Source organism: Hippopotamus amphibius, chromosome 10 (assembly GCF_030028045.1).
Source record: "Hippopotamus amphibius kiboko isolate mHipAmp2 chromosome 10, mHipAmp2.hap2, whole genome shotgun sequence".
Classification (NCBI taxonomy): domain Eukaryota; kingdom Metazoa; phylum Chordata; class Mammalia; order Artiodactyla; family Hippopotamidae; genus Hippopotamus; species Hippopotamus amphibius.
Window position 1 is genome coordinate 113,927,034 of NC_080195.1, and position 9,150 is coordinate 113,936,183.

Here is a 9,150-nt window from a genome sequence, read left to right on the forward strand (position 1 = left end):
GGTGGACGTTGGGTCCATGAGGGGGACGCTATGTCTTAGGTGTCTGCAGCGATGGGTCTAGAACCTGGGAACCAGCGACGTGCACTGGGGCTGAATGGTGGGGACCTGGCTGGCTGCGAGTCTCTGCTGTTTTCCAGATCTTCGCACATCACCTGCTTCATGTTGCACCTGGAGTGCTGTCAGGGCTCAGGGCCAACATCGCCAGACTAAACTTTCTGGGGTCTGCAGAACAATCGGGACATTTCCACTCCCCTTTTCACTACACCTTATATTGGACACTCTGAGTGGGGCCCCCTCCCCAAATTAGCACTGCTCTTCCTCACCGAGGTTCCGAATAAGCTGGGAGTGAAGTAACCAGTAAACAAGGAGGCAGACTGGCAACACTGGTGCCGGTGAGCCTAGAGGACCACTCAGCCAGGGTCTCTTAGCCGAGCCCCAAATCAGGTCGGTCCCAGCGCCCGGGCACAGGCAGGGCTGGACAGACTTGTTTCCTGCAGGCAGCTCGGCCCCCTTCTTGCCGGGCAGGGTGCCCCAGGGCTGCAGGGGGCCGGGGCTCACAGGAAGGAGGCCCCTACACACCTGTCCCCGCTCTGCCAGCTCCTAGCACAGGGATTCTCGTCACACCTGCCGGCATGGCAGTGTTAACCCACCCGGGCCCGAGGACCTGACCTGAAGAGTCTTCTTCTCTGGCTGCAACGCCCCGCTCCTTCTGGCTGAATGTGTTTAGTTTGGGGACTGCTGTCATGGGTGAGGGGAGAACCAGAAGCAAATCGGAATAGAATGGGGGCCCCTAGAGCGGAGGGGCGGGCGCTCTCCCAGGCTGTCGGCCTTGCTCAGGACGCCCAGCAGGTCCCAGCTCTGTCTCCAGCTGGTCGGCCAGGGTGCCGTCAGCGTGGGGGCTCTGGGGAACCTCCCTTGAGATGAAGGGGTGTCTCTGGGTTCCCCGTTTTCCTTCCTCACCTGCGCAGTGCCCGCCCCAAGTCACCTCCCAGCTTGGAATGTGCCTGCTGCCCTTGGCTGGTTTCTCCCCCTTTCTAAAAATCATTTTTTAAAGTAGCTTCTGAAATCCCTTAAGCCAACTTTCTCATTTGGAGAAAAACAGTGAATTCTAAGGAAATTCTCACCACCTGAAGAGGCAATGGGGAAGCGGATCAGTATTTTTCAAAACTGCCTAAGGAGCATGGTGCTTATTTAAAAGGCAGGTCCCTTTTTTAGTTTTTTAAGGAACAAGTATGGAGTTTCCTTAAAAAACTAAAAATGGAGCTACCATAGGATCCAGCAATCCCACTCCTGGGCATATACCCTGGGAAAACCATCATTCCAAAAGACACATGCACCCCAATGTTCACTGCAGCGCTGTTTACAACAGGCAGGTCATGGCAGCAACCTAAGTGCCCATCCACAGAGGAAGGCATAAAGAAGATGTGGTGCATCCATACAATGGAATGTTACTCAGCCATAAAAGGGAACGAAATAATGCCATTTGCCGCAACATGCAAGCACCTAGAGATTGTCATACTAAGTGAAGTCAGGCAGAGAAAGACCAATATCATATGAAAACGCTTATATGTGGAATCTAAAAAAAGGCTACAAATGAACTTATCTGCAAAATAGAAACAGAGTTACAGATGTAGAAAACAAACTTCTGATTACCAGGGTGTAAGTGCGGGGGAGGGATAAATCAGAAGATTGGAGTTGACATGTACACTCTACTGTACATAAAATAGACAACTAATAAGGAACTGCTGTAGAGCACAGGGAACGCTACTCAATACTCTGTAATGACCTATATGGGAAAAGAGTCTAAAAAAGAGTGGGTATATGTATATATATAATTCACTTTGCTGTACAGCAGACACTGACAACATTGTAAATCAACTATACGCCAATAAAAATTAAAAAATTTACAAAATTAAAAAATAAAATGCAGGTCCGTAGGCGCCCTGGGCATGGACAGTGAACGGTCACCACCTGGCTGCCCCCAGGGTGCTGCTGTGCCGGGCAGCATCGCCTCCGCTCGGCTTGTTCTGATGCGAGCAGGAATGCAGAGTCCTGGGCCCGCCTGGGCCTGGGAGAGCAGGGGCTGCAGTAAACGAGACGCGAGGCGAGCTGATGCACACTGACTGTTGTCTGAGAGGCGCTGCGCTCAGTTCCCACATCGGAATCTGCCCGGGGCGCCCGGAGAGCGGGCACGGCTGCCTCAGGCCTGGGCTTGCCCCGGACACTCTGATTGGCCTGCGGGTGGGCCCAGCACTGTGTACTTTACAGTCACGCTGTGAACGTTTGCTGCAGCATAATACACATCAAAATGCATGAATCCTGTGTTCAGCTCCGTGAGTCGTCACCCATGGGCGGCCCCCACGTAACCCGCATCGGGAAGCTAAACGTGACCAGCACCCGGGGCCCTTCGGACGGACTCCCTCCCAGCCTCGCCCCCTCCACAGGTAACCAGGTGATGACGGCGGACAGCCCGGGGTCAGGGGGTGTGGTTCTTCTAGAAGCTGCTGCGCGTAGCTGAGCTGCCCCGTCCACACCACGGTGCACACGTCCACTGTGGGAGCACGTCAGGCTGCCCTTGGGGGTGATGGGTCACTTCCCGTCTGGACGGTTGTGACTGTGGCACCCGTGTCTCTTAACAGTCACCGTGCTGATGTCAACACAGAGCCAGGTCAGAGCCACTGGCCCGCACGATGAGTGTTCTCTTCCTGGTCCACAGACGGGGTCTTCTCACCACGTCCTCACCTGGCAGAAGGGTGGGGGATGGGGCTCCCTGGGGTCTCTTTCATAAGGGCACTAATTTTTTTTAAATACTTAAAAAAAAACCCAGTAAGAATTCCTCATCTCAGGTATTAGGCCAAAAAAAAAATAAACATAAATGTTGGGAGGGGGTCATCCACTGAATAATAACTTCTTAACCAGAAAGTCTGGAAGCCCAGGTCCCATCTCTCTATCTGGGGAGTCTGGGTCTCTCGGCAGCTTGCACAGTTGCTGGCCTCATCCTTCCTGCAATCAGGGCTGGTTTATCCACTAGGCACAGGGTTTAGGGTCCATGATACTTTTGGGGAACCACAAAAGTGTGTTTATAGGGACCACAAAATATTTTAATTTCTTTGAAAATCAGAAGGAAAAAAAACGAGCTTTGAAGAGCTGAAGAAAATGTTTTACCTCTTTTTTTTTGGAAAATGTTTTAACTCAATTCAGCCTGAGTTATATTTTTCTTTTTTAATGAAAAACATATTGTACTTTAAATGTAAAATATAATTTTTAATATATATGTTTCTACCGAAGAAATGTTCCCCCAAAGTGTCTGGGGCCAACAAAAGTTATAATGTGGCCCTGCCTTCGACATATTAAGAAAATCACTTATTGGGAACACACTATATTCCTAGCATTGATACTGGAAATATGGTTATTTCAAAAAACAAATTTCTAAGTTGTAATACATTGTAAGACTGTTCCAGAGCTCTGGTAACTCTTTCAACTATAAGGCTTTGGACCAAAGTAAGTTTGCAGAGAAAGAGCCTCAGCTCCTGAACTGTGTAAACCTTTCTTAGTGGTCGGCTACAGTCATTTCCAACTATTCAACGCAACAAATCTGGAGAAGTGCCCTGATGTTTCTAAGATTCTATGGCTACAAACAGAGCTCAGCTCTTCTTAGAGACCCAACAGCACGTGATGGAAATGATTTGATTTTAAACGAGGGCTAGGAGGCTATTTCGCACTTTATGTTCTTGAACGTTACGAAAAAAACAGACAAAAATAACAACAAACGTTACAAACTATTCAATAATCAATAATCCATCTTTGGTCTTTGATTTTGTGAATGGAAACCGAGCCTTTTTTGGGGGGGGGTGCCATGTGGCATGTGGGATCTTAGTTCCCTGTTCCCCGACCAGGGATTGAAACTGCACCCCCTGCAGTGGAAGAGTGGAGTCTTAGGTTCTTGATAAACTCAATGAACTCAACTTGGGGACTTAACCTGAATGCCTGTGAACCCCTACTTTTCATCACTGAGACCATTAGAACCAAATCTCTGCTTCCTTACACACCAAATTCCTGATTCAAGGGGAACAAATTAAGGTTTCATCCTGATGTGTTTATCACATGAGAGAGAAAGACAGGTCTGGTGCACTTGCTACTTTAACTACTTATCATCTCTGCCACCCAAAACACTGAGGATCGAAAGGGACAGCTCTTCCCTCAGCCAGCAAGTCCCAGGTCCCCTGGCTTCCTCCTACAGGGGACACCCTTGACACCCAGTTATCTGAAGACCTGGGCAGGATAAAGCATCTCACGGTGGGTTGTGACCCATTACTAGATTAGGAAATCCACGTGACAGGTTGTGACAGGTTTTTCACTATAAATGAATAAAACAGAGGCAGATTTAATGTGTAGCTAATGAAGCTAGGCTCCAGGGCCCCTCACTTGTGCAGGACACTTCATAAATTATCTAACTATTGGCAAATTGTATAATAAAGTGTGACCAGGCACATACCAAACACAAGAGAACGGTTGTCTGTTTCCATCCTGACATCCCTTCTGCCATCTTTTCTTTTGTGATGGTTGGTGTTGAGGTGAATGGAGGCTTTTTGAGATCCGATTAAAGGCAAGGTGAGGAGGGGACAGGTTTCGTTTAGACTTAGTGAGATGTGTATGTGATCTTTTGGTCAAGTTGGAGAAAATCCCTGTTGCATTCTTTCATTTACAAGCTGCTTAGAATTGGGCAGAATTTTCCACAGACAGTTTTTTCATGTAGCATCTACAAACATGCAGTGGTAGATGCTTTAGGACACATCAGCTAAGCTATAACAGTAACTAGTCTCAGTTCCCCTTCTGACCAATATGGAGTAACAGCGACTGCATTTACCATCCTGCTTGAAACAACTGAATACCAGACAAAACATATGAAAGAATGAGTTTTAAAACATTGACCATCAGGCAATGAAGAACAGCGACCAGGGAGGGATGAGAAAGGAATGAGGTAAAGCAGCATCTCCCTGATTGAGGAGCTGGAGCTGGAGTCCAGGGAAGACATGGGGGGAGGACCAGAGAGGAGAAAGCTGCACAGAGCGGTCTCTTGACTCTTCAGTGTGTACTGATCAACACACGTGTGTGAGGAAACATGTGTGACGCCAGAAAAGAATGACCCGAACATATTCGAGGGAACAATCTCAGAACTCAGGCTGCTTTGAATAATCCACGGGACGCTGGGTAGAGGAGTGTATTTGCCTCAGTAGTGAAGCAAAATTGGCCCTAGATTAAATGTCGCTTGGATCCCACGTAACACGGTTTAAAAACAAAACCTAAAAGGATAGAGCTGTTTCCAAGTAAGTTAATTATGTCCCCCAAACAAAGCTCTAGAATATTTATAGGAATACAAAAATACACAGCACCGGACCAGGTAAAATCCACAATGTCTACCATCCAAAAAAAAATTACCAGATATGCCAAGAGGCAGAAAACTGTTACCCAGAATGAGGAGAAAAAGCAGTAAATTGAAACCAACCCAGAAATGGAACAGATGATAGAATTAGTACACAAGGACATTAAAAAGTTGTCATAACTGTATTCCATATGTTCAAGAAGCTGGAGGAAAGACTGAAAATGTTAAGTAGAGACATATAAGATAAATATAAGATCCAAATCAAACTTCTAGAGACGAAAACTACACCAGATGGTTAATGGCAGATTAGACACTGCGGAAAAAAAAAAGATTAGTAAACTAGAAGCTAGTAATAGAAACCATCCAAAATGAAACAGAAAGAACACAAGGGAAAATTTTAATGAAGTAACAGCAATCTCTGGGGCAATTTCAAGTGGCCCAATAAATGTGTAATTGGAGTGTTGAAGGAGAGAGGAGAAAGTGCAGAAAAAAAAATATTTAAAGAAATAATTGCTGAAAAATGTCCAAATCTGATAAGAACTATAAACTCAAACATCTAAGAAATTAAATAAGCCCAGGTGTGCATAGGCGCACACACACACACACACACACACACACCCACCCACCCCATAAAGTACACCATGCTGTGTCATAATCAGATTGCATACAATTGGTAATAAAGAGAAAAATCTAAAAGCAAAATTGGTATGTTATGTCTAGGGGAACAAAATTAAGGAGAGTAGATTTCTCACTGGAAATAATTCAAGGTAGAAACAGTGAAGCAATATTTTAAAGTACTGAAAAAAAACCCCACTATCCATTCTAGAATTCTATACCCAGGAAAACTATCTTTCAAAATTGGCAAAATGAAACTTATAATGGAAAAGAATTTTAAAAAAGAATATAGATATACACATATATATGTGTAACAGAGTCACTTTACTATACACCTGAAACTAACACATTGTAAATCAAATATATTTCAATACCAAATAAACAAAATTGGCAGAATAAAGATTTTTCCAGACATACATAAGCTGAAATAATTTAGCATGAGTAGACCTTTTCTACAAGAAATATTAACATTAATGTCTTTTCCATATGACCATTATGTCATATGGAAACTTGGATCTGCAGGTGAAATGAAGGGCTCAAGGAATGGAATCATATGGGCAAATATAAAGATCTTGTTTCTTATTAACCAAATTCCTTAAAAAATTTAATTGACTGTTTAAAGCAAAAATAATGACAATGTAGTGTGAGGCTCGTGCCATGCACAGCCATGAAATGTATGACAACCAAGCACACAGACTGAGAAGCACCTGCTGTCAGTTCTTACATCATCCATAAGCTGGCATGGTACTGCTGAGAGGTGGCTATGATAAGGTGAAGATGCACACTGTAAATCCTAAAGCAACCACTAAAATGAGAAACTTATAGCTAATAAGCCAACAAAGAAGATAAAGGAAATCCTTAAATGATTTTAAAAAATCATTAATGAAGTCATAAAAACTCAGTTAATCCAAAAAAAGAAAGAGAGAAAACAGAGAACACAGAATAGGTGAAATAACTAGAAAATGAATAATAAGATGGTAATTTAACTGCAATCATATCAATAATCATGTTAAATGTAAATGATCTAAATACCCTGATTAAAAGACAGAGGATGTCAGATTGGATTTAAAAAATCAATACCCAAATACATGCCTACAGGAAATATACTTTAAATATAATGACATAAATAGGTTACGAGTAGAAGGATGGAAAAAATATACCACGCTAAAATTAGTCAAAAGAAACCTGGAGTAGTTACATTAATATCAATGAAGGTTTCACAGTAGACAAAGAAGGTCATTTTAAAAATGATAAAGGGGTTGATTAATCAACCCTGTACATTTATGCACCTAATATTAGTGTTAAACTACATGATATAAAAATTAATAGAACTGAAAGGAAAGAAACAATTATAGTCCTCCGTGCTCACTCCCTCCCTTCCTTCTTCCTTCCTTCCCTCCTTCTTTCCTCCATCCTCTTTCCTTTGTTAAAAGCCATTAGGGAGATGCCCATGTGGAGGGCAGTCAGCCTGAGTGTGGCAGGCAGGCCCAAGGGGGTTGGAGATTGGCTACAAGCAAGGAGACAGGTAATGGAAGCTGAGTTTCTCATCCTCAGAGAGGAGACATACAAACCTGGAGAGAGGCAGCCGCAGAATACATCGTGTGGTGTTGGACTGGAATTGAAGCTATGGGTGTGAACCATACGTCAATAGGTCTACGGGATTCACAGATAAATTCGTGTGTGTGTGTGTGTGTGTGTGTGTGTTTCCCTTCTAAGCCTGTCCACAGAAGGGCCTGGGAACGTCCAGACATGAGTTAGAAGCAACACACTTAACACCTAGATCCTGGTCTCCAAACACCATTCTCCACTAAAAGGAATCAGACTCTTCAGAGAAATGGCTTATTTCAGGGCTCCGGCAGAGGAGGAATGAGAGGGGTCTGGAACACCTTGATGTGTCAGAAAGTAAGAAGATACTCAAGGAATGAAGGGGATATGCCCAAGGCCAGAGAAGCCAGGGTGACGCTCCCACTGGCTAAATCTAGGATAATCTGAGAACGAAAACAAAACAAAACAAAACGGATGGCAACTGAATATAACCCACTGAGCAGAACAGGAATCCACGAATCCACGACACATCAACCAGTAAATGAACAAATTAATGGGACTCACGGAATATTTTTTTTCTTGCAGTAGAAATCCCACAGATGAATGAAGGTTTGCGAGAATCCCCATTGGGCGACAACTATAAAAATAATTCGGGCAAGACAGAGAAACATCAACAGAGAAGTTAGTGGGTAAAACTGAGATGAAGAATGAGATTTTACATCGTCTCAGAGAGTCTCCCTGAAAAACATCTGTTAACAACAAAGAAGGAGAAGGATTATGAAGAAAAGATCTCAGTCAATGGTTAAAACGAATGCCGCCGGTAACAGAAGAAGCAGGCATCGTGTGCCCCCCATAGGCTGATATGGAGAGAACACAGCCTCTGTGATAGTCTGGTACAAAGACGCAGGACGTGGTCTCCTCATGAGGAAGCACCAGACCAACTCCAGTTCAGGGAATCTCCAAGATGATTGGCCAACAATCTTCAAAATGACCAAGGCCACAAACGTCAAAGACAGACTGAGGAATATTCCAGAAGGAGGGAGACCAGAGAGTACTGGGCTATCTGAGAAGGGGGCGGGAGTACAGGGGGCAGGAAGGGAAAGTCTTTTTTTTTTTTTTTTTTGGGCACACGGGCTTAGTTGCTCTTGCTCGGCGGCATGTGGGATCTTCCTGGAGTTGGGATCGAACCCGTGACCTCTGCATTGGCAGGCAGATTCTTAACCACTGCGCCACCTAGGAAGCCCAGGAAGGGAAAGTCAAAACTAATATGGAAGGAGAACAAACCTGTTGCCCCTTTACAAAGTCCCAGACACACGTGCGCTGTGCTTCACACGCGGTGAGCACCAGCGTCTGTTATTCCTACGGTACTGGGGACAGCTGTCAACTCGCTACTGCTGCTCCTAGGTTTACTGATGGACTTATCAGGCAACTGGCCACATTGGCGTGACCTAACGGGCACTTGGACAGTGCTGGGCCACATGTCCAGAACGGTTAGAGCAGCACCAGGGTGATGCGCCTACGGAGGTCAGGGGCTCATCCACCTAAGACCTGCTGTTGGGACATTTCCATTCCTCCCTTGGCTTACTGAGAACCACACAAAAACGACC